At 44.9% G+C, this 25634-nt stretch overlaps 1 long non-coding RNA gene across 1 annotated transcript in view; it reads right to left on the bottom strand.

Moving 5' to 3' along the window:
* Positions 1–13778: 13778 nt before the first annotated feature.
* The window catches only part of LOC143434063 (uncharacterized), a 21595-nt gene continuing 9739 nt past the window's right edge, over positions 13779–25634 (bottom strand). Inside the window, exon 3 of the long non-coding RNA XR_013103245.1 lies at positions 13779–15034. This is a non-coding gene — a long non-coding RNA (uncharacterized LOC143434063). The remainder of the gene's footprint in view (positions 15035–25634) is intronic.

Genomic DNA, 25634 nt, shown 5'->3' with positions numbered 1-25634 from the left:
TAGCTACTTCCTGCTGACTTTGGAGAGACGTCTCTAGGAAACCTGAGAAAATGGGGATGGGGAGGTTGGTCCAGTCTTAGGAGAGTTGGCTGTTTCCTTGCTGTCCAGGGTCTGTGGAACTATCTGTGGGTAAGTAGGAGCAGGTCCAGTGGAAGCGTCTGTGTCTTCGAGAATAGATTGGAGCATCTATGGGTTTCTTCTATGGAGCTGTCCTGGATGTAGATTTTGAGTAAACACCTGGACTTGGCAAAATGCTGAAACACACACACACATACACACACATACACACATACACGCATACACACACATACACACACATACACACACATACACACACACATACACACACACACATACACACACATACACACACATACACACACATACACACACATACACACACACACATACACACATACATTAGAGGTATAGAACAAAATTAAGTACAGTTTGGGAAATTGTTTTTGTTGTTGTTGTTGTTGTTTTTTGTTTTTCGAGACAGGGTTTCTCTGTGTAGCCCTGGCTGTCCTGGAACTCACTCTGTAGACCAGGCTGGCCTCGAACTCAGAAATCTGCCTGCCTCTGCCTCCCAAGTGCTGGGATTAAAGGCGTGCGCCACCACTGCCCAGCTGAAAAATTTTTTTCTTAGGTGTATATTTGAAACCCTTAGGTGTTGGTAGTTGGGATGAAGGGAATCCCAACCCCAGAAAACAGGTGGCCCGTCCCAACACCTACCCCATCTATGAATTATTGGGGCTGGCACGAAGGGGCTGGTCCTCCAGAACACAGGGCAACAACAGGATATCTGAGGAGACCCAGTGAGGATCTAGTGTAGCAGAAGCCAGAGGCTTCAAGCCAGACCAATGACTTCACTGCAGTGAACTTTGGGAAGAAAAGCTGTCTGAACAAAAGGATTGTGGGACACATGTGACACATGGCAGCTTCCATGACGAGGCTTTGTTTGTTTGTTTTCTTTTGTTTAGGGGGAGGTTGGACGGGCAGAAGGTGGATATGGAGGGATGGGGAGAGGAGTGGAATTGGGGTGGATGATGTGAGATTCACAAAAAAATCAATAAAAAGTTTTTTAAAAAAGAAAAAAAACAGTAATCCAGAGGGGGGAGCCATTTATTAATTTAGTCTACTTACATTCATTTTAAAAACTATTTATAGCCAGTGGGGTGACATATGCCAATCCAACACTCTGGAGGCAGAGGCAGGTGGATATCTGTGAGTTTGAAGCCAGCCTCATTTACAAACAGAGTACCAGGACAGCCAGAGCTGTTATACAAAGAAGCCCTGTCTTGAAAAAACAAAGCAAAACAAAACAAAACAAACAAACAAACAAAAGTATCTACTCTGTGTTTCCTATGTTCCAGGCAGGAAGCTACTGAATGAAGGCGAGACTGGAAATGATATACATAAAAAAAAAAAAAAAAAAATAAGCCCAGGCAGGGTCTATATTTTTGGAGAGATGATTGTGTGCTGTGGCACAGAGGACAATTACAGATAACTTATGTGCTGTAATTTCTTTTCTTTTTTTTTTTTTTTTAAGATTTATTCATTTGCCGGGCGGTGGTGGTGCACGCCTTTAATCCCAGCACTTGGGAGGCAGAGGCAGGCAGATTTCTGAGTTTGAGGCCAGCCTGGTCTACAGAGTGAGTTCCAGGACAGCCCGGGCTACACAGAGAAACCCTGTCTCGAAAAACCAAAAAAAAAAAAAAAAAACAAAAAACCAAAAAAAACACTGCAGCTGTCTTCAGACACACCAGAGGAGGGCACTGGATCCCATTACAGGTGGTTGTGAGCCACCATGTGGTTGCTGGGAATTGAACTCAGGATCTCTGGAAGAGTAGTCAGTGCTCTTAACCACTGAGCCATCTCTCCAGTCCCGCACTATAACTTTTTAAAAGTAAAAAGAAAGTATTCACTGGGGCGGCAGATGTCAGCCTTGCCTACATAGCAAGTTTGGGACCAGCCTCGGCATGTTAGCTACTTTCATGTTGCTGGGATAAAATGCCATGACCAAGGCATCTTGTGGAAAGGAGGGACAAGGATCTGTCATGGCAGCAGGCAGTGCCTCAGTGGTGAAAGTTCAATTTCAAATACCCACCACGGTATTCCAGCTCTGAGGACTTCCTCTGGACTCAAAGGGTGCCTCACTCAAATGAAACTTTCAAATGCACCCACAAACTTAAAAGTTTAAAACCCTCTTTATTCATAAAAAAATCATAAATGTTCGGAGGGACAGATGTGCTTGGCCTGATTTAAATATTATATAATGTATAATCTAAATATTATATAATATATAATTGCTTATTTTAAAGCAGAGTCTCACTAAGTTGCCCAGCCTAGCCTTGATTCTCCTGCTTCAGTCTCAAAAGGAGCCGAGGTTACAGACATATCTCACTGTGTTCAACTTCCAATACATATAATATTCATGGCTTTTTAATGCTGGGTTTTGTTTGTTCGTTGTTTGAGACAGGGTCTCACTGTGTGGTTCTGGTTGACCCCAAACTCACAGAGATCCGCTTGCCTCTCCCTCCCAAACCCTGGGATTAAAGGTGTGTGCCTCTGTGTCTGGCTGGGTTTTTGTTTTGAAGGCAGGGGATTGAACCCAGAACCTTGTGCATGTGAGGCAAGCACTCTGCCCATGGAGCTACATCGCTAGTGCCTTTCCCTCACTTCTGTGTTGTTTCTGTTCGAGATGGAGTCTCGTTATATATCTCAGACTGGCTTCAAACTCACCATATTCCTCCTGCCTCAACCTCCGGAGTTCTTGAGTCTGGGCCACACTGGCTTGTTTGGGTTTGGGTTTGAACTTGGGGCTCTTACTACATTGTTTTTCCTAGCCTTGAACTCCTGGACTCAAACAATTCTGTCTCAGCTTCTGAGGTTGGTGTGGCTATAGGTAGACATACACTACCAGCCCAGCTTAAAAGTAACTTAAAAAATACTTTTAAACAAAGTTTCTCACATGGTAACCAGACTAGCATTGAGTTCCAGATAATCCTCTGCAGTGTGCTGGGATTACCAGTGTGAACCTCCACATCCCATGGGTCTAAATCTTAAACTCCAGGCTATAAGTACAGACCTGTAAGCTAAGCTCTTGGAAGTCTGAGGCAGGAGGATCAGGAGTTCAAGACCAGCCTTGGTTACATGAAACTCCATCTTAAAACATTTTTTCTCCCCTCGAGACAGGGTTTTTCTGTGTAACCCTGGCTGTCCTGGAACTCACTCTGTAGACCAGGCCAACCTCGAACTCAGAAATCCACCTGCCTCTGCTTCCCAAGTGCTGGGATTAAAGGCGTGTGCCACCACTGCCCGGCTCAAAAACCTTATTAAAACAAGAACAAGTCATGCTATTGGTAGGGTTTCCACAGAACCTGGTACCTGGTCATTCTGAAAGATGTAAATGAGTGTGCTATAGGAAGCCCATCAAAGAAAGTTAGGTTTCTGTTAGTCTGGAACCCCTGCCCATCCCCTGCACAAACTGGGAAACCCCATCTGCTCTCTTCCCCTCAACCCCGCCCACACAGAGAAAACTGCCTCCCACCCCCACCTCAGGTCTGCTTGGAGAAAACTCCGGGCTAACACGTCATCACTCCTCATCTCCACGTTTCCGGCAACCCTCCCAAGAGTGCCCCAGGGGGGCTCAGGTTTTGCCATGTATGGTCACAATCGCAGCTCCTAGTTGGCTGTCATCACTCCGTACCTAAACTCTATAAAATCCCTGTGTGACTTCACTGACCTCCACCTGTGAGATGGGTGAACCCACCAGAGAGCTGCCTTTATCTACTTTCAATCTGGTCTAATCTGGCCTATATCTGCATCCCTAAGGGAGAGAAAATGCCTAACGGTTTCGTCCCTTCTGGTCCTCTCAGACCCTCCTATAGTCTAATCCCACATCCCCAAACTTCCTTTGGCAAATTTTGTTTCCACACAGTGGAAAGTGCTGCCTTCAGCAGTTACCTGGATTTCCTCCTTCCCCGAGGACAGCTGCCACACCCACTCCCTGCTTCTGTGCTGGGTTTCATGACCTCCAAAAAGGACCACTCCTTAGCCCTCAGTACACCCTTCTCTAGTCTGCTTTAACATCATGCCTTTAGAGAAGGCTGATACAGAATGACCGGTGCTGGGGACTCAGAGAGATAGCTTAGTGGTTAGGAGCAATTGCTGTTCTTGCACAGAGCCTGGGTTTCAGTTCCCAGCACCCATGTGGTTCACAACAGTCTGCGATCCAGTTCTAGGCGATCTGATGCCTTCTTCTGACTTCTGCAAACTCTTGTACACATGTGGTACACACACATAAAAATCAATTTTATTTATGTTATCTAAAGTTTAAATTTATTTAAAATATTTTTTAAAAACCAACAACAATTGCTTCAGCAAAATGTCTTTGCAACAATAATCCCGACGTCAGCAGATCGCTCGGTAGCTGTTCTTCTGTCTGCGCCCTAACTTGTAGCTAAATTCACTCGAATAAATTCCACAGGAAGAAAAGGATTCAGTCCATTGTTTTCCAGCATCCATTTAAGTTGGGCTAAATTAATGTTTACTGTCCGCCTCTCCCACTGAGATGAGACGGTGGATGAGTCATTTATAACACAGCCCAATGGGCAGGAGAGGACAGCTCTCTGTGTTTTGGTGCTTTGATAGGACTACGGAGAAATTAAGCATAAAGCTGGGAGATTGAGGAACTGTGGCCCGAAACAAGACCCTAGCACAGGCTAAGCTCCCCGTGCACACAGTTGAGTGGCACAGAACGCTAAACGACCCCAAAAGTTTTAGTCTTTAAAAACCTTGACGAGAGTAGCTCAAAAGAAAAAAAATCGGGGTGCGGAAGCACAGTCCTTATTCTTTTAATTACTTTTTTAAAATGCATGTTGGTGTTTTGCCTGTGTCTTTGGCTGTTCGAGGGTGTTAGATCCCCTGGAACTGGAGTTACAGACAGTTGTGAGTTTCCAAGTAGGTATTGGGAATTGAACCTAGGTCTTCCGGAGGATCAGCCTCTTAACTTCTCCACTTCTCCAGCCCCAAGGTTGAAGCTGTTTGTTTGTTTGTTCAAAGGCATGCGCCACCACACCCGGCTAAGATTTATTTATTTTATGTACATGAGTACACTGTCAGTGTCTGCAGACACACCAGAAGAAGACATCGGGTCCCATTATAGATGGTTGTGAGCCACCATGTGCTTGCTGGGAATTGAACCTAGGTTCAATTGATCTCTGGGAGATCAGCCAATGCTCTTAACCAGCCCCAAGGTTGAAGCTTTTAACCCCAGTACTCAGAAGACAGAGGCCTGCAGATCTCTGTAAATTCCAGTCAGGTCTACTTATAAAGTACCAGGCCAGCACAAATTCAAAGTGAGACCAGAGGGACATTAGGAGGAAAGAGAAAAAAACAAGTCAGATGAGGTAGTTCATAACGGTAATCCCAGCCCTCAACCCTCAGCCCTCAGCCCTCAGGAGAAGAGTAAATTTGAAACCAGGCTGGGTGGGGCTCATGCCCACAATTCTAGCACTTTCAAGAGATGAAAACAGGAAGATTGGGAGCTTAAAGTAATAAGGCCAGTTGGATCTACATAAAATCCTTCTCAAAACAAAACAAAAAAGTGAAGAAAAAAAAACTGGTGTGGTGGTACACACCTCTGATCCAGCGCTCAGGAGGCAGACGTAGGTGGATCTCTGTGAGTTCAAGGCCACCCTGCTCTTCATAGTAACTTCCTGATCTGAGATATTAGTGAGATTCTGTCTGAACGCAAACAACACAGCAAAGTGAAGGAAAGAAGCTAAGCAGATGGCTCAGCAGTTAGAGCTCACACAGGGCTCTTGCAGAGAATTTCAGGTCATTCCTCAACCCACATTTGTCATCCCTCCCTACAGAGTGAGTTTGAGATCAGCTCAGACCCTGGAGGCCTGTCTCAAAAACAGCCAAACAAACAAACAGAAGAAAGTCTGGCCTTACAGCCAAACTACCGGATTCAACCCTCGCTTTACAGAATGGTCTCCTGTATACGTACCTTGAGCTAACCAATCCTGCCCCTGGAGCCGCACAGTGTCCTCTTGTATCATTGCCAAAGTCAGCAAATCAAACAAAACAAAAGCATGTCTTCACAACAATTCTCAGCTTAATCCCAGCATCACTGAAAATACCTGATCAAAAATTCTTTTCTTAGCCCTGCATGACCACACACAACTTTAATTCCAGCACTCAGAAGGCAGAGAGAGGCAGGGGATCTCTTTAAGTTAAAGACTAGTCTGGGAGTCTATGTAGACTCTGCCTCAAAGATAAAGAAAAGAAAAGAAAAGAAAAGAAAAGAAAAGAAAAGAAAAGAAAAGAAAAGAAAAGAAAAGAAAAGAAAAGAGAAACAAAATGCTTCCAAGTTGGATGATCTGAATTTGGTCCCTAGAATCCACATGGTGGGAGGAGACAATGGATTTATACTCACACACACACACACACAGGCACACATGCACGCACATGCGCACATACACGTGTGCACATGCACACACACGCACACACACATAGATGTACACAAACACAAATGCACAAGCACATGGACATACACACGCACATACATTAATAAGTAAATAGGTGTTATATAATTGAATGTTTTCCTTACCTGATCTCTACAAACATAAAATTTCCAACTTCATACATCAGTTCTTGCAGCCCCCTGTTCACCTGTCAACACCCCAGAAACATTCGACTGTTCATGCCGTTGTACTGATCTGTCCTGTAGAGTGTGTATTTTAGCTTGCCCCCAGAAGCTCCTGAGAAAACATTCTTGATAGTACTCTCGGGGAAAGCAATGAAGTTCCCCCCTAGTTTCCTACTTAATTAACTAGTAAGTCACTCACATAGAACTCACTCTGTAAGTTACCTTGAAAGCCTCTAGGGTTTTACAGACCAACATAGATCACAATTTGCTCTTATAGAAGCTACCAGGGAGACAGCCTAATGAACACTAAGAGTGGGGTGCAAAGCCTTCAAGCTATGTTGTATAGCACCCAGCCCATACTTAACAGGGAAGTTGATTGGGTCTCCGTATCTGTGGGAACACAATGGATCTTCATAGGACAGACACTCAGTTTTGCAGGATAAGTGGAAGTATTCCAGGCCAAGCCTGGGGGGTGCGGGATGTGACTCAGTGGTAGACTTGCCTAGCATGCATGCACAACCTCGTGAGCTCAAAGCCCAAAGACAAAAAGAAACAGTGATAAGGTTGTCCACGTTTGCCAGAATCTACGGTGGAAACTCTTGTGATGGATTTCAGGCAACCAACATGCTGTCCCTGAGCCCCGGGACCAGCTGAGCGTAAGCTAGGAAAGCAGCATCACCAGAGGGAAGGCAGGTGACAGACAAGGCGCAGCCAAAGGCACAGATGGCTGGAGGAGTCTGCAGACAGGTTGGCTCCTGCCCTGCAGCGTGTGAGATGGTGACTGGAGGATGGTGTGGGATGTGAAAGAGACAGAGCTGGTGACAGGAGGCATGCATCGTGAAAGTATTTGGACAACAGGAGGGGGAAAGATTGCAGAACAATGGATTTGGGCAATTCTATCTCTTGTGCAGTGGATAATGTTCTAAACCATCCATGCTTTAGAGCAATGACTCGGAGACAGTGTAGGGAAGTAGCTAGTGCTCAGAGAGACAAGGGTCTCCCTGTGGATCAATAGGGTGGCTGCTCCATACCGTGCTACAGTCTCGAGATGAGATCTAAGCTAATATTTGGTCTCTATGAGCCATAGCTAAGACATTTCAGTAGAACTTGTGTGTATCCCACCTCAGGGGGTTCTTTAACTCAGGGCTTTAGAAAAGAATGAAAGGAAATGACAAAATGATATTGCTTTTTTAATGTGGCTAGAAACCACACAGTATCCTGTACAGCTCTATCCAATGTAAATGTGTGTCTGTGCATTTTAATGTGGATCGCTCATCTGAGTCCCTGTCCCTCCACAACAGAGACTACTTCCTCTGCCTCTGCCTGTCTGATTGTTAATTCTTATTGCCTCTTCCTGAGTGTCACATTGGTCCCATTAAGCACTCAGATCTGTTGTCTGTTTGCTTTTCCGTTATGAAAGTGCTGAGCCCTTCACCAAGGGACCTTGGTTTCCACAGCTGCCCGCGGCCTGCTCACAGCCTTTCTCCTTGCTAAGTCAGAGTTCTGAGGAGGAGAGCATTAGAGCCAAAAGCAGCATCCATCCCAAATGCTGTTTCCTTGGCTTCTTACTTCCCTAGGTGATACTCTGGTCACAGGGCCACCTGGAAGAATAGGAACCCACAAGATGCTCACAGAACTGCAGCTGCTGCATTTATGTCATATGATTCTGGGATGGCTTTGTGGGCAGCTGCCTGGCCTGGTTTCCTTTCTATGGCTGTGATAGAATACCCTGATGAAAGCAACTTGAAAAAAATGGTGTTTTAGCAGGGCATAGGGCAGGGGGCACACATCTTTAATTCCAGCACTGGGGAAGTAGAAGCAGCTGAATTTCTGAGTTCTGGGACAGCCAGGGTTACAGAGAGAAACCTTGTCTTGAACTCCTCCTGTCACCCCCAAAAGAGAAATGGTTTATTTAGCTTACAGTTCTAGATTGTAGTCCACCATTGTGGGGAAGTCAAGGCAGGAACTTGAAGTAGCTAGTTGCTTCCACAGTCAGGAGCAGAGAGAGAAATATCTGCAAATATGCCAACTTAGGCTCAGCTCATCCCCCCCCCCCCACTTTTCTTTTTTAACAGCCCAGGACCCAAACTCAGGGAATGGTGCTACCCAAGTTTAGTTGTGTCTTTCTTCATCAATCAACATAAATAAGACAACATGCTAACTTGAACCAGACAATCCTCTGCTGAGACTCTCTTCTGCAGTGATTACAGGCTGTGTCCAGCTGACAATTAAAACTGCATGTCACACTGGCACTGTCCACACCCACAAGAGATCCTGCCATTTGCCAATACTTACTCTCCTCTCTCCCTTTTATCTCCTTTTTTTTCTATTCTGAGAAACAGAACCTAGTGTTTGTCACCAAAGTCTATGTAGCCCAGTATGGTTTACCACCAGTAGGTGGGGCAGCAGGAGAGCAGGAAGGAGACCTGCACTATCTCTCTCTCTCTCTCTCTCTCCAACTTAATCGTGGGTAGAAAGCTAGGAAGTCGACTCACTTCTTCTGACATCATTGCTGCTTCCTGGTCAGCATCTGTCAAACAGGAACACCTGGTAGATGGACTGGACATTATAAGTCCCTACATGTCAACTGCAGCTACTATTGCCTTTCCAAACATAGACTCCGACAACGAGATCTGGAAGTTGGGTCTGGCCTGGTGGTTTGTAATTTTAGGCTGGCAAGAAACAAGAGGATTTCAAGTTCAAGGCTTCCTTGGGCTACAGAACAAATTAGAGGACAGCTCAACAAGATGCAGTGTGTGCTTTCTAAGGTCCAATAATCTGGTTAAACCTCAATGATGTCTATGCCAACAAAATTGCCAAATTGAGCAGACTCAGATACAAATAAGGATTGTCATTTAAACATGAATGTCACATAAACAGTGAATATTTTTATGGCTTCCATATTTGTCATAAAGCCCAATAACAGTTTTAAGCAACCATAACAGTTAACAATTAGTGAACCAAGGAATCCCAGCCTCAAGGTGAGATGAGAATGAGAACTGTCCTATCTGGCAGTGTTTGGAGAGCACCTTCTTATGCAATGCTGCTGTCACCGTACTGGAAAATCCCACCAAGGAGAAAGTGTTTCCTTCTGGACAATGAAATCTCTGGTCTAGACAGAGACTTAACCTTCTAGTTTGGCAGGTCAATGACCTGGTTAAGGAAGCATGCTTCAGGAAGGCGGAGCCACCTTTTTTTTCTTCCATTCTCTTTCCTTTGGGTACTGTCCAGAGCCCAAATACACTTCTGGTACCTTGGGCTTCCGTGTTCCATGCTTTCTCTGTAGCTCCCTTCCTGTCATGTGGTTCACCTCCATGTTGGCTCAACTCCAGTGACATGGGTCTCTCTCTCACTGTTTGTTAGATGTCTATGAATCTCTAAGAAACTTTCCTTTAAAACTTACTCTCTCAAATACACCCCACTCTTCCTGTACCATTGTCTCCTTGAGTTGGTATCAGATAAAATATTGCTAATGTGTATGATCTCATCTAAGCTATATTAACTATTGGCCCATATACCAACTTACCATCATTGGTCATTTATGGAACAAAAGGGCTGTAGACAAATTAGAAGCAAAACAGAGCAGAAACTCTGAGAACAGCTGTGCCCGGAGTTCAGGGTGAGATGGCAAACTGGAAGCTGCCTCTGTGCTATCTCCACAAGGAGGAGGGAGATTCAGTGCAAGAAAAACCAGACTGTTCCAAAGAGAGGAAAGGAACGAGCTCACAAATTCACAGAGGCAGTGGTGGAGGAACAGTTGAAAAGTACTGAGAAAACCACAAGAGAAAGACCTCCTGAGAAAAAGACCTCACCCATCAATGTGCTGTAAACTCGTGAAGATGCAAAATTGTATCAAAGGTGAGAGCCTGAACTGAGAATGCCTCTGGGGTGGGGGTGGGGGGATAGGGGTGGGGCTGGAGAAGGGGGATGGGTGTGTGGGTCCTTAACGTGCCTAAGCAAGTGTTATCCCAGGGTGAGCATACAGAAACTGATACAGCTGTGGTCCAAGGTGGTAGGGCCCCACCTCGAGCTGGCAGCAGAGCTTTGGCAGTCAGTGCTGTTCATGTAATCCTGTTTTAGGAGGCATGAAAGATTCAAGAGTGAGGAGATCGTGGAGAGCAGCTGAGTCCAGATAACGGGAGAGCAGGCTCAAAGCCCCACCCCCACCCCCACCCCCGCAAAGATGCCGGGAGAGGCTGTGTGTGCAGAAGAGAAGAGGAAGCCCACCACGCAGTAGGAACTCCAGGATACCGAAGATGCCAGGATTGGGGGACATCTGCCCAGGGTGCTGCAGGGGCTGAGTGAGTCTGGCCCAAGAGAGAGGCTCTCTGTGCTTCCAGCAACCGACCTGGGGAGCAGCTTCGACTTACTCTCTTTAAAACCCAGCTGCTACACGATGAGGACCGTGGAGCTATTTGTCCTGCTGAGTGTTGATCTTGCTTTGTTCCAGTCATTCCTTTTTCTACCAGAGCTGTTCTTTTCTGGCATAGGAATATTTACCCTGTGCTATCCTATGTTAGAGGGATAATTTGTGTTTTATTCTATGGGTATGGCCAGTTAGGAAACTTTGGACTTTTTAATGTGTTTAATGTTGTTTGGAGTTACAAAGATATTTGAAGTTGAACCAAACACATTTTACACTATAACATGGTCATGAGAGTTATGATTTAAAATGATGCGAAATGAATTGTTTATTTTAGCTGGCTTGTATCACAGGCACGGAATTCTGGTATTGGACAGGTTGCGAGCTGTTCTAATGTCCACCCCAGCCACACGTCCCTTGTTACTTGCTGTGTGAATCTTGCCTGGGTTATTTCTGCTCCACCCGCCTGTCCTCAGGGTTCACTTCTCCTGGTCACATGCTCGTGGTCCAGACAGCCTCATGGTGGCCTTCTCCTCTCTCCATCTCCTTTCTCCTCCATTTCCTTCGCTTGGTGGTCCTTATCTGAGACTCCCAGCCCAGTAACTGAAAGTCCACCTTCCTCTATTCTCCCTAGCAATTGGCTGTAGCTACTTTTATTTAACCAATAGCTTTAAATTGGTGAGCAAGGTTTATACAACAGAGGCTAATATATGTGGGAATTTGCTCAGCTCGGGGCTACCAGATCTTGGGGAAAACCTGATATTAGGGGCCAGAAGTTTTATCCTTGGGTCCCAGATGGTAGAAGGAGAGAAACTATAAAGTTGTCTTCTAACCTCTATACATGCCATGACACCCACTCGACATGCATGCACATGCCCACATACATACACCAGTAAATAAAAGAAGGAAAAGCCCACCCACGGAGAATATAATCCGCCTGGGGCCTTGCAACCATTCGTAACTCCAGTTCCGGAGAATCCAATACCCTCTTCAGGCTTCAGAAGTACTAGACATGCACAGATATACCTACAGGTAAAACATCTGGACACACAAAATGGTATTTAATTTTATTTTTTAAAAAAAAAAAAGCTATAGAGGAGGGGCTGGGGAGATGGCTCAGTGACTGAGAGCAAACACACTGAAGAGGGCCTGAGTTTGGTTCCCAGTACCCACATCAGGAAGCTCACAGCTGCCTGTGACTCTAATTCCAGAGGATGCCCTTTTCCATCCTCCTCAGGCAACTGCACCCACGTGTACATTCGCACACACACACACACACACAATTTAAAAATGTAAAGTAGATCTTTAAAAAGCTGTAAGGAAACACTGGGCACCTGTAACTCCAGCTCCTGAGAGATGGAGGCATTAGTGGAGTTTAAGACCTGCCAAGGCTACGTGAGACCCTGTCAAAACAAACAAGGAAAACACGGATGTGGCTGAGGCTTAGTGCTGTCACACTTGCCTAGCATGTGAGGCCCTAAGTTCAATCCTAATATTGAAAGAAAAATGTTAACAGATTCATTATAGGACCCAAAAGATGGCCAGCAGGTAATGATGCTGCTGTCAAGCCACACAATATGAGTTCTATCCCTTTGACCCTGTGCTGATAGTTTTGTGTCAACTCGATGACAAGCTAGAATCATCTAAAAGGAGGGGACCTCAGTTGACAAACTGATTCCATAAGATTGGGCTACACAGCCCAGACACTCCAAACAAACAAAGAAGACACAACCACCAGGCAAGCAGGGCTCACATTGTGAACTTCTCAAATGACCTCCACAAGTTGGAAATGACCCAGAATGCTTCTGAAAGGGATTTTGATCCCTCCCCAGAAAACAAATGGGTTTGAATGCCTGTCCTAACATCAATTCATGAAGACACCCCATGTTCCAGGAGTAATGAAAGAGTAATTACAGTCCTCTGTTTTCACTGTCTCATTCCCTGGAGAAAGTTCTGGAAGAGGGAGGATAAAGAACCCCTCTGTTGGTTACCAGCCTTGAATTTGTGCTTGGATTAACAATTATTCTGAATCCAGTGTCTGGGGAGATGCTTCTCTGACTGGCTACAGCTATACTTTAGGAATTAACTGGGAAGAATAAAATGTTCTTCCCAGAAGGAATGTTCTGGAACCCAAGTCATCTTGACTCGGTTGAAATCCCTTTTGGAAAAATTTAAAAGGAGACATAATCAGATTTTATGGAGAGATTCTAGCCTTACATTCCCACCTTTGCTCTGAAGAGGATTAAGTCTGTGGATTTCAAAAACCCTCTTCCTTTATACCATTATCCATTGGGTAGGTTAGAAGTAGACTGGGCATGAGTGGTTCAGGGTTTGTAGAGGCCAGAGCCTCAGGAATTTAAGGTTGCAAGAAACTGTCTCAAAAACAAACAAACAAACAAACAGAAAAAGAAAAGCAAACAAAAGCAAAACAAACAAAGACAAAAAAAAAAAAAAGAAGAAGAAGAAGAAGAAGAGCCAGTGGGTTGACTCGATGGTTACTGTCACCCAGCAAACCCAGAGCCTGAATTCTAGCCCTGGGATTCCCATTGGTGGAAGAAGAGAACTGACCTCTGTGTGTTGTTTTCTGACCTCCACAGACAGCCATGGCACATATACAATGCCCATCACCAAAGCAAAACAAGACAAAAAAAATGTAAAAAAAAAAAAAAAAAAAAAAAAAAAAAAAAAAAAAAAAGCAAAATTAGTGGTCAAAATAATGGCTTTTAGAAATAAAAAAAAAATACATTGTCCTTTAAATTTTAAATATTTTTGCCTCCCAGTCACATATAGACTGTTAGCTTTGAACCTACTCCTGTTAGGATGTGATTAATCTTATGAGCTACGCCTATGCCTGAGCCTTAAATACATTCAGATATACTAATGGGTCCTAAGGGGTCAGTTTAGCTTCTTACTATTTTTCCATGAAGTGAAAAATTACCTCCAAGAACTTCTCTAAACCCATTTGCTCTCTCACCTTTCAGCTCTAGAGTCCCCTAAAAGCTGTACGTCTGCCTTCGAGATTCACAACATGACAGAGACTGAAATGGTTCAGTCCCCAAGCTGTTGGGGCACATGGAAGGCCAAGCAGGGTGAGTATCCTCTCTCACCGGGAGACCGAGCCGCTGTAGTAATCTGTGGTGTACTACATCCGGCTTAACGTCTGCTTCTGCATGTACACACCCCTACATACACGGCTCACCCACAGGTGCTCTCTCTCTGATCTCTCTCACCACACACACACACACACACACACACACGCACACGCACACGCACACACACACACACACACACTGCGGTATCGTGTAGCCCAAGCTTCACACTCGCAGCTGTCGATACTTCGATTTCCTAAGTGTTGTTATATACGAGCCCCCTCCCCCAAGATTTTTTAATGAGTGTGCCTCATTGGTAGAGTACTTGTCTGCTATGTGCAGGCCCGGCGGTGTTGGATCTCCATCATGGCAACAAACAAAACACAGGAACAAAACAACAACCAAACAAACAACTGGGCATGTTAACTCCTTCCTGTAATCTCAGAATCCCAGCACCGTAGAGTTCAAGACCAGCCAGGGTTGCATAGTCAAATTCTGTCTCTGAAAACCAAAACCAAAGAAAAATGATAGAATTCACATGCCGTGCAGCTCACACTTAAATTGCATTTAGTACATTCACAGGGTGTGAATCACCACTACTAAGTTTAGACGGCTCTCATCACCCCACAAAGAAACCCCGTGTCTGTGAGCAGTGGCTGCTCCATTCTGCCTCTTCCCGGTGCTTGGCAACCACGAATCTGCTTCCTGTCTGGGGAAGTCAGAAAGGATTTTGTAATCAGAAGCCAGCCGGGTGCTGGTTTCACAATGCGCCGTGCTCAGGCGGCTCTTTCACTCCCTCATCTAGCTGGTGCTCAGGTTCTTCATTTGCCAGACAGATGCTTCTCAGTCTCAGCTGCACAGACAGGTAGAAACGGGGTGTAACTCAGAGGTGCAGGGCTTGCATAAGGTGTTTGGTCCACACTGCAAAGAAAGAAAATGAGAAGTCGGGCAGTGGTGGCGCACGCCTTTAATCCCAGCACTTGGGAGGCAGAGGCAGGCAGATTTCTGAGTTTGAGGCCCGCCTGGTCTACAGAGTGAGTTCCAGGACAGCCAGGGCTACACAGAGAAACCCTATCTCGAAAAAAAAAAAATGGAATATGTATCCATAAGCCAGATGTTTTCCACATACACTTTATGATGTGAATGTAACCCCTGGTCCAGCAGAGCTAGCCCCACTCTGAGTCAGCTTCTTGCTTTTCCCCAGGTGTGCATACTAAATTCTAGAAAGCGTTACTTTCTGTTTCCTGACAGTTCTAACAGTCCACAGTCGTGTCATCTCTGTTCTTGCCTTGGTGCGCCACCAGGTGAATTTAATAATCAGTTCCCACAGGTCAGGGTTTACCCACACTGGAAAATTGGCTTGGTCTACTTGCTAAACAGGATACAGAATACACTATTGGCAGAGGCTTACAGAAGTTTGTTCAGCTATAGCTTGTTACCCAGTGATTTGGAAGAACATCAAGTCATTTAAGGTTGTTTTATCTACTATTCAGAAGGAAGAAATGCTGTGTGTGCGTGTGTGTGCATGTGTGTACGTGTGTGCATGTGTGTGTGTGCATGTGTGTGTGTGCGTGCGCGTGCGCGCGAGCGTTATTTCTCAACCTGTAGGCAATTTTGAAGCATTCTATACACTTAGTAAGAACCATGTATAAAACAGGCTTACATTTAAAGCATGAGCAGTGAGCAGGACATGGTGACTTTAATCCCTGCATTAAGAAGACAGAGGGAGGCAGATCTCTGTGAGTTCAAGGCCAGCCAGGGATACATGCTGAGACCTTGTCTGAGAGAGAGAGAGAGAGAGAGAGAGAGAGAGAGAGAGAGAGAGAGAGAGAGAGAGAGAGAGAGAGAGAGAGAGAGAGAGAATATAGTCAGAGCTGTTCAACTTTGGTTGCCAGTTAGAATCATCTTATTTTACTTACTTGGTTTTTTTTTTTCTTCATTATTTTTTTAATTTATTCACTTTACATCCTGGTTGCAGCCCCCTCTCTCCCTTCCTTCAAGTTCTACCCTCGCAAACCCTTCCCTCTCTTACTCTCTCTCCTTTTCCTTAGAGAAGGGCAACTCCCCTTTGGTACTGCCCCTTTGTGGGACATCAAGTAGCAGCAGGATTAAACCCATTCTCTCCCACTAAGGCCTGACCAGGCAGTCCAGCTAGGGAAAGGGGATCCAGTGGCAGGCAATTGAGTCTGAGACAGCCCCCATTCCAATTGTTAGGGGTCTCACATGAAGACCAAGCTGCGCATGTGCTACAAATGTGTAGCGGGCATAGGTCCATCCCCAGCATGCTCCCTGGTTGGTGGTTCAGTCTCTGTGAGCCCCCATGGGCCCAGGTTAGTAGACTCTGTAGGTCTTCTTGTGGTGTCCTTAACCCCTCTTTCTAGCTCAATCCTGTCTGCCACTCTGCCACAGAACTCCCTGAGCCCTGCCTGATGCTTAGCTGTGTGCCTCTGCATCTCATCAATCAGCTTCTGGATGAAGCCTCTCAGGAGACAGTCTCACTAGACTCCTGTGGTGGTTTGAACATGCTTGGCCCAGGAAGTAGCAATATTAGGAGGTGTGGCCTTGTTGGAGTAGGTGTGGCCTTGTTGGAGGAAGTGGGGGTGGGCTTTGAGACCATCTTAGCTGCCTGGAAAACAGTTTGCTCTCAGCTTCCTTTGGATGAAGATGTAGAACTCTCAGATTCTCCAGGACCATGTCTGCCTGCACACTGCCATGGTGATAAAGGACTGAAACTGTAAGCCAGCCCCAATTAAACGTTTGCCTTTACGACAGTTGCATTGGTCATGGTGTTTCTTTAGAGCAGTGAAAACCTAAGACAGCTCCTGTCTGCAAGCATAGCAGAGTAACATTAATAGTGTCAGGGATTGGCTCTCTGCCATGGATGGGTCTCAAGGTGGGCCAGTCATTGGTTGGCAGTTTCCTCAGTCTCTGCTCCATCTTTATCCCTGTTCATTTTGTATGCAGGACAAAATTTGGGTCTAAGATTTTGTGTGTTTTACCTACTTTTAAAATGTTTTAGTTATGCTGTGCATATGTGTGTATGTATATATGTGTATGGGCATGTTCATGCCACCACATTCATGTGGAAATCAGAGGAAAACTAGTGAGAGTTAGTTCTCGTCTTCCATTGTGTGGGTCCTGGGAATTGAACTCAGGTCAGCAGGTTTGGAAGCAGGCACCTTTACCAGCCATCTTGACGGCCCTTATTTATTTTTTAAGACAGTGTTTCAAGTTATCCCAAGCTAGCCTCAAATTTGTTATGGACTTGTGATTCTCCTCCTTTACCTGCCAAGCTCTGGGATTTCAGGTGTATATGCCCACCATGCTCAGTATAGCTCATTATGGGCACAGAACTCAGGGTTCTGTGCATTATAGCCAGTCCACCGGGCCCTCTAGCTTTTAAAAAATTTAATATTTATATTTTTCTTGGTAGTGCTGAGGCTCAAACCCAGAACATCACACATGCTTATGAACACTCTCACCTCTCAGCTCGCGCTCCTGCGCTCTCTCTCTCTTTCTCTCTCTCTCTCTCTCAAGAGTTTGTGTTTGGTTGTTTTGAGACTGGGTCTCTTGTATCTCAGATCTGAACTCTCTATGTAAATGTGGTGATTTGCATATCCTTGGCCCATAAGGAGTGCTACTGTTAGGAGGTGTGGCCTTGTTGGAGGAAGTGTGTCACTTGGGGTAGGCTTTGAAGCTCCACCCAGTGTGGAAGAGTCAGTTTCTCCTGGCTGCAGTCAGAACAAGATGTAGACCTCTCAGCTCCTCCTGCAACATGCCTGCCTGGACACTGCCATGCTTTTCACCTTGATGATAATGGACTGAACCTCTGAACTGTAAGCTAGTTCCAATTAAATGTTGTCCTTTATAAGAATTGCCTTGATCATGGTGTCTGTTCACAACAATGGAAACCTTAACTAACACAGAAGTTGGTACCAGGGACGGGTATTGCTGTGATAGGCCTGACCATGTTTTTGTTTGGAGCAATGTGATTTGGGGACTTTGGATTTGGGAAGTGGTGGAATGCTTTAAGTGGGGCTTAATTCCTAGTAGGAATATGGAGGACATTGGTGTTGAGGGTGATTTGAACTGTGGGGACCTGGCTTAAATGTTTTCAAAAGAGAAGAATGTTACTGTGTAGCCTAAATAATTTTCTTGTGATATTTTGGTGACTAACACAGCTGCTTTTTGCCCTTGTCTGAAAAGTCTGCTGTGGCCAAAGTGAAAAGATTCAGATTAATTGCATTGAGTTAAGTCTTATGAGGAGTGTTTTGATCTAGCATAGCGAGCTTAGAAAGGAAAAATACAAAATGTATATTTCAAGTAATAAAAGGGCACCAGAAAGTATAATGGAGCTACATCCTATGTTTGAGATAAACAGATTAAGAGAGTGGTGACCTCGGGGCAAGATCTCACACAGCAAAGCTTATTGTTTACTTGGGTTATTGTTTTCATTTGGATTTTTAATCTGGAATGAACTACAATCCAAAAACGGAAGACACAGGCTTTTGATCTGGATCTTGAGGAATAGTGGCCATGAAAAGCTTAGGCCCAGGTGTGGTGGTACACACCTTTAAGCCCAAGAGACAGAGGCAAGCCAATTTCTGAGTTCAAGGCCAGCCTGGTACAGAGCAAGTTCCAAGTAGAAAAAGCTTAGGTCCAGGTATGGTGGTTCACAACTTTAATCCTAGAAGTTGGGAGACTAGGTATGCAGATCTCTGAATTCAAGGTCCGTTTACAGAGAAAGTTTCAGGGCAGCCAAGCTTAGACAATGAAGGGTGTAATAGAATAAGGGGGGCGTGTTCCAGATCCAGCAACAAGCAGATCTCAGCAGCTTCGGCTGTGTGGCTCTGGCCCTAAAGAGTCAAAACTAGAAGGGACTACTGGGACAGTTGATGCTGGTTAGCTGGAGCTAAGAAATTAGCAGTGATTAAGAAGAGACCAGCATCACTCTGGTGAAATCTTCTGGGAAGTGTTTTCTGAGAGCACAAAGAAGCTGTGTTCCAGAGATAACCAAGGTTGTACCTCATGCTGCAGCTGGACTTGGTAATGTGTAAGAATCACCCAGGTGGTACTTGAAGGCATGTAAGCCAGCCCCAATTAAATGGTGTCCTTTATAAGAGTTGCTTTGGTCATCGTGCCTGTTCACAGCAATGGAAACACTAACTAATCCAATAACTCCCTACATAACTGAGGATTACTGTAAACTTTGTGCCTCTGCGTCCCAAGTGCTGGCATCATGGGTATACAACCCCACACCTGACTCTCTGGACAGCTTTGAAACTCCTGATATCTGGATCCTAATCTACACCAAATAGATCAGACTCTTGGTTTTGTTTGCTTTTAATTCCTTAGATGGTTCTAGTAGCCAAATTTGAAAATTGCTACGATATCTTACTATTGTTACTTAGTCTTTGATACAAAATAAACCCTGTCTTAAATGCTGAGGCTCTTTTCTCCTTTTTGTTGATTTCTATCCGAAGCCCCATGCTGAACATCTTGATGTCTTTATGAACAACAAGATTCCAGAAAAGGGGTGTTACCAGTGAAGGAGCTTCCTAACTGTTTGACCAACTCACAACAGTGGCCACCCTGATGCTTGTCATCATGTTGTGAGACACAGATTTTTTTATCAGAGTCATGTCACCTGACAAGGATTCATACTTCCTGAACCCATCCTCCTTCTCCTTTGCATCAGTTAGCCAATCCATCAGACTGAAGTCAAGCTCTCACCAATAGGCTGAGCTAGAGTTACCCACCACCTACTTCAGGGATAAAAGATGAAAGCCATCCTGGCCAAGTGTGCTTGCTGGACCAGTTTGAGTCTTGGCAGACCCTGTGTGCAAAAAAAATAAAAATAAAAATAAAAAAATAAAAATCTCCTTGCTGAGCTAATTTTGCTTTGTTCATGCATTCTTTTGTGCAACTCTGAGGTCATTCTTTGGTTCTAACAATGTCTTCCCAGTTCCATGCACACTAGAAATCTATACAAACATTGCAGAGAAGGCCTTCCCTCTCTGCCTATAGGTTTTAGGAATTATGACACTAGCTGTGTGGCTTTGACTCGCCTCTGGCTGACAAATGCATGAGGAGGTTGTTATAGCCATGGTTATAGACAATGATTAGATCTAGCCATGGAAGCTTGTTTGCTGCTTATGGTGTCACTGAGACGTGGTGTAACTTTTACAGAGTGGGACTTAGTGGAATGAAGTTGGTCATGCTCCTGTGGGGGATACTGGGATCCTGGCCTTCCTCTTTCTGATTTCTTTACTTTGTAGTTTCATTCAGTGTACCCTTGTCCTGGTGCTTGCTACCTGTCAACACACAACAGGGACAAAGGAAATCTTTCTGCCTTTTATGCTATTTTGCTCTGGCATTTTCTCACAATTCCAGAAAGCAACTACAATGATACTAACCAGTTACTAAACATGCCTGCTAAAAATGGTTTCTGGCACTTAAGAAAGGCTAGAGAGGAAGACAGAGATAAGATAGCCATAAATACATTCATCCTAAAGCCAAGGAAAAAGCCAGGTTCAGAACTAAGTGTTTTACTTAGGAGAGACAACAGAGGTTCTGGTTAGTCAACAAAATGATGGACTGGGTATGAGGACTATCTTGTACCTCACGGGTACAAATTGGCATAATTAAGCTCTAATTGTATTTTGAGAGAAAAGTTTCATTTTAACAGGAAGGGTGATATGTAGGAGGCGCTAAGGTGGGAGGAGTACTGAGAGGAAGAGAAGGAGTAAGAAGAGGAGAAAAAGAAGGAGAGGAGAAGCTAGGTGATGAAAGAGAGAAAGAGGGGGGAGACAGGGAGGCAGATGTTCATGTATCTCCACCAGTCAAAGATAGTCGTTATATCTAGGTTGGTCAGTGGGTTACACCTCTGATTGAGCAATACCAAACTTATAAAGCCTATGATTAACATTTTTAAAAAAATGTGTATGTGCAAAAAGGAAAAGGGGGCATGTGATAGGGGTTTCCTAAGGGGGGGGGGGGGGAATGGGGAAAGGGGATGGCATCTGAAGTGTAAATAAAATATCTAAAAAAAAAAAAAAAAAAAAAAAAAAAAAAAAAAAAGAGATAGCCATAGATAGGAGAGTTAGCAACCAGTGCAGGGTAAGAGAGAACTGGAGGCTTGGTTGGTGGTAAAATCCAGAAGGACCTGGGAAGCTTGGACAAGAGATCAGTACGCACCAAGATAGAGAAGTGTCACGAGACAAGGTTCTGTTTTCCTTTGTTTTTGCTTTTTGAGACTGTCTCCCTTTATATTTCCAGATGGTCTGGAGCTGGCTATGTAAGCCAGGCTAGCTTTCTGACTCATAGAGCTCTGACTGCCTCTACCTCCCCAGTGCTGGGATCTAAGGTATGTGCCACCACACCCAGCCAAAGCAACACACTTTAAAAAGAGCAATGGATCACCCAAGAGATCAGAGAGGAAATTTTTAAAAACTAAAACTATTTTCAAAGACTTGTTGAAGCTGTGTGAAGTCCTGTCCCTAGCAGAGCAAAACAAACAAAACCCAATAAAACAAATCTAGCTCAGAGTGTGCAACGAGGGCGTGTCTCGGCACACCGTGAGGATGAAGAGCCTGTCATCTATGAAGCAGATACAGATCTCCGTCTTCAGACGAGGGAGCAGACGGGCAGAGGCTCAACAGAAGAGATAGTGTGCCATAATGGCTAAGAGCCATACACAGGCTTGGCACTGGGGCACAAACTTTAATCCTAGCACTGTCGAAGCAGAGGCAGGTGGAGCTCTATAAGTTCAAGGCCAGCTTGGTCTACGAAGAGTTCCAGGGCAACCAGAATTACATAGTGAAACCCTGTCTCGAAAAACCAAAAAAAAAAAAAAAAAAAAAAAAAGCCATACACAGAGGGTATAGTGTCATGGGACTTCATGAGTCTGAGATCAGCCTGGGCAGTGACAATACAATAAGACCCCACCCCCACCCCCTGAACTCCCACATACAATAACAGCAATCTTGTCCAACCCTGCCACTCAGCTGATGAGGACAAAACTAGCTTAGGGTTTGAACTCGAATCCATTTGCTTCTGAGTCTTCCTTTCCCTGATCCTCTGCCTCAGAACCATGCATTTCTGCAGCATAAGCGTACTGTCCTGTGATAACATGTTTACTCATCTATATTACATATTTTATTCTTCCTTTGAAAAATACTACAGTTCTCAAGGATAGATCTTTCTACAATTTAAAAAAAAAAAAATGGCTTTGTGTTTTTTAACCCAGCATATGCTCTCAGAAAAAGAGAACAAGGTTCACAACACAGCAGCCTGCAGCCTACACTGCTACAGCTCCTCTACTAAAGAATTAATAAATAACATGCTGGGATTAGTTTTACAGCCCACAGGCCGACAGAGATCCAAAGTTTAAAGGACTGTTCTTTAGTAATGCCTGACTTATAGTCTATTTTAAGGCAGTCGATGGAGGACCTCTGTTTATTAATTTAGGAAGGAGACAACCTCATCAGGAGACTCTAATGCATGCTGGGTGTCATGACTCAGACCTGCAATTAGCTCTAAAGTGTCTGACACAGGGGGTGGCAAGTTCAAGGGCAGCCTGGACTCCATAGAAAGGCTGTGTCTCAAAACCCAGCAAATAGAAATGGTAGAGTCCTTGGTCTAAGGGTGTAGTTTATGGGTAGCTTGTTTGTCTAGCATGCGAAAGGTCCTGAGTTTGACCCCCAGAAGTTAAGAGAAATCATAAATCTGAGATTAAAAATTAAAATGCCTTTAGGAGACAAATGTAACATAGATACTTAAGATCATTGAGACCCCAGACCAGGAAACTCTCCGGCTACAGATGTGGAACTGTAATCCCAGTCTCTAGGGAAGCCGAGGCAGAAAAACTGACTAAATCCAGCCTGGGCAACACAGAAGAGTCTATTTCAAAACAAAATCAAAACCCAAAGAAGCAATAGCATCAAACAAACATTAAAAGAATACAGTAACATTTTGCTTTTTCCAAGACAGGATCTTATGTGGTCCAGGCTGGCCTCAAAGTCAGCTGTGAGGGAGGAGGTTGATCTTCCGGCCTTTGTCTTCCAAGTGCTGGGCTATAGTTGTACAGACTTCACTGCTGGCTTCTGTGCACTTCTCTCTCTCTCTCTCTCTCTCTCTCTCTCTCTCTCTCTCTCTCTTCTTTCTTTCTTTCTTTCTTTCTTTCTTCTTTGACACAAATCTTATGTAGTCCAGGATAGCCTAGACTTTTTTGTGGTTTTGTGCAGAGGATGACCTTGAATTTCCCTTTCCTCCTGTTAGGATTGCAGGCATGTGCCATCATGGCTGCTTTTAAAATGTGCTGCTGGGGACTCAGACCCAGGGTTCCACTCATGCTAGACAATAGTGGACTAGTTGAGCTACAGCGTCAGCTCACCTCTTGATTACACATCTTGAATTTGGTCAAAGATGACTATTTTGGGCTATGACTCAGACATGTTCTCAGAGACATCACCAGCTCCTGATGTCATCTCTCAGGGGAGGCAATAAGGTAGACTTTAAATCCTTTGGGGGGGGGGGACTGTGTGAGAGATTAGGTAAGAAACGGGACATCTCTTGCCACCACAGAGCTAGAAGGTGCACAGTGACCCAAACCAATCTGATCATACGAGGACGTGGTAAAAGTGGAGGTGTCGTTATTCAATATGGTGGTTGCAGGTTGAGAGTGAACCTGCCCCAGCAACTTAACAGGATTGCTCCTGCGCAGTACCCCTGGCTCGTTTCCCCCGCTCCTCGACTCTCCTCGTGAGTTTGGCACGGATGCTCTGACCCACTCATTAATTCTGTGCAGTGCGCCAGTCTTCAAGTACACATCAGCAAGCACATTATCAGGAGCCAGTTTCTATAGCAGATATCCCGACAGATGCTCCTCGTTCCCCATCAAAACCCAAGGGACTTGTTTCTTCAGCGGCTGAGTGGGCTGTTGGCAGGCTGTCAGACCGCATGAGAATTACCTCTGTGGAAAAGAATGTGCTCCCCTAAGGTCAAGCCCAGCTACTGGAGAAGTCTGAATTCGGACACCGGCCAACATGGCCCCCACATGCTGTTGCAAGACTTCTCACGTGGTGCTTAGTTCATTTGTGTTTCAGATAAACGATAATATATAAGTCGCTGTAAAGCGTGGGGCACATGCTAAAAATTCCTCATTGTTTGTGTAAAGTTCAAGTCTGACCGCTTTTATTTGCTAAGTCTGGGAACACCAAAGTCAAGGTAACTCGGATGCTGCCAGCCACAGAGCCTTCCATGGTTTAGCTGAGGCTCAGGCCAGGACATCCATCACATGGTAGCTCCTCCCCTGTAACGCCCACTCCACCTCTCCTCTCCCCCTTCTTCATCCCTGTTTCTTTGTTTGGTTTGCGTTTTCTCATTACGTAGCCTAGGCAGGGCTGGAGCCCACTATGTAGTCCAGGCTAGTGTTAGGCTTGTAGCTTTTTGCACTCAGAGCCCCTGGTCCTTGGGATGATTGGCATGCACTACCCCGATCAGGTTCTTTTTCTTCTTATCATCCTCTTCCTCATTCTTCTTTTGAGGTAAAGTCTCACTATGTCTCTCTGTCTGGACTGAAACTCTGAGGATGTCCTCCAACTCGGAGAACTCTGCCTCCGGAGTGTGGGATGGAAGGTGTGTGCCACCATGCTTGGCTTACTTTTCTCGTCTTTCATGGCAATCTCCAGAGCACTTCTTTTAATTTTTTTGAGTTTAATTTTATTTTGTTATGTATGGATGTTTTGTCTGCATGTATGTCTGTAACACATGCATGCAGTGGCCCTGGAGGCCAGGAAAGTGTGCTGGATTTCCTAGAACTGGAGTTACAGATGGTTGTGAGCCACCATGTGGGTGCTGGCAATCATACCTGGGTTCTGTGGAAGAGCAGCCAGCGCTCTTGGTCATTGAGCAATCTCTCCAGCCCCTAGGTGCACTTAAACACCTACTATGAGCTAACTTCCATCTCAGAGCTGCTTGCTATACAGCCTGACTGTGACCTCGTCTCTTCCTTACAGTAGGATGACTGATGTATTAGCCTGCCAGTATCTGAGAAGGATTCCTGAGTTGATGCCTCTACTTTGCATTTTTTGAGGCAAGATCTAGAACTTGCCATGTAGACAAAGATGTCCTTGAACTTCTCATGCCCCTGCTTCTGCTCTCATGTGCTGGGATTCCAGGCATGCACGTCAATGCCCAGTTTTACAATTGACACTTTTAACAGACAAAACTCACATAAACCTGGGTGAACAAAATTCACCACTTCCTCTTGTTCTTGTGATGTACTCAAAGTATATTTGGAAACTGAGCATGATGGGGCCCATAATCTCAGCACTTGGTAGACTGAGGCAGGAGGAACCCAAGTTCAAGGTTAATCTGAACTATCTATCATCACCACAAACACACAGACACCCTAGTATTCCAGAGACTGAGGCTGTGAATTTGAGGCCAATCAGGGCTACACAATATACTAAGTCCCTGTGCCAGAGAAGGCTCCTCTGTGGGAAATATCCCATCTTCT

The sequence above is a fragment of the Arvicanthis niloticus genome, chromosome 13 (genome assembly GCF_011762505.2).
Source record: "Arvicanthis niloticus isolate mArvNil1 chromosome 13, mArvNil1.pat.X, whole genome shotgun sequence".
NCBI classification, from domain to species: Eukaryota; Metazoa; Chordata; class Mammalia; order Rodentia; family Muridae; genus Arvicanthis; species Arvicanthis niloticus.
This window is presented reverse-complemented; position numbering and strand designations above follow the sequence as displayed.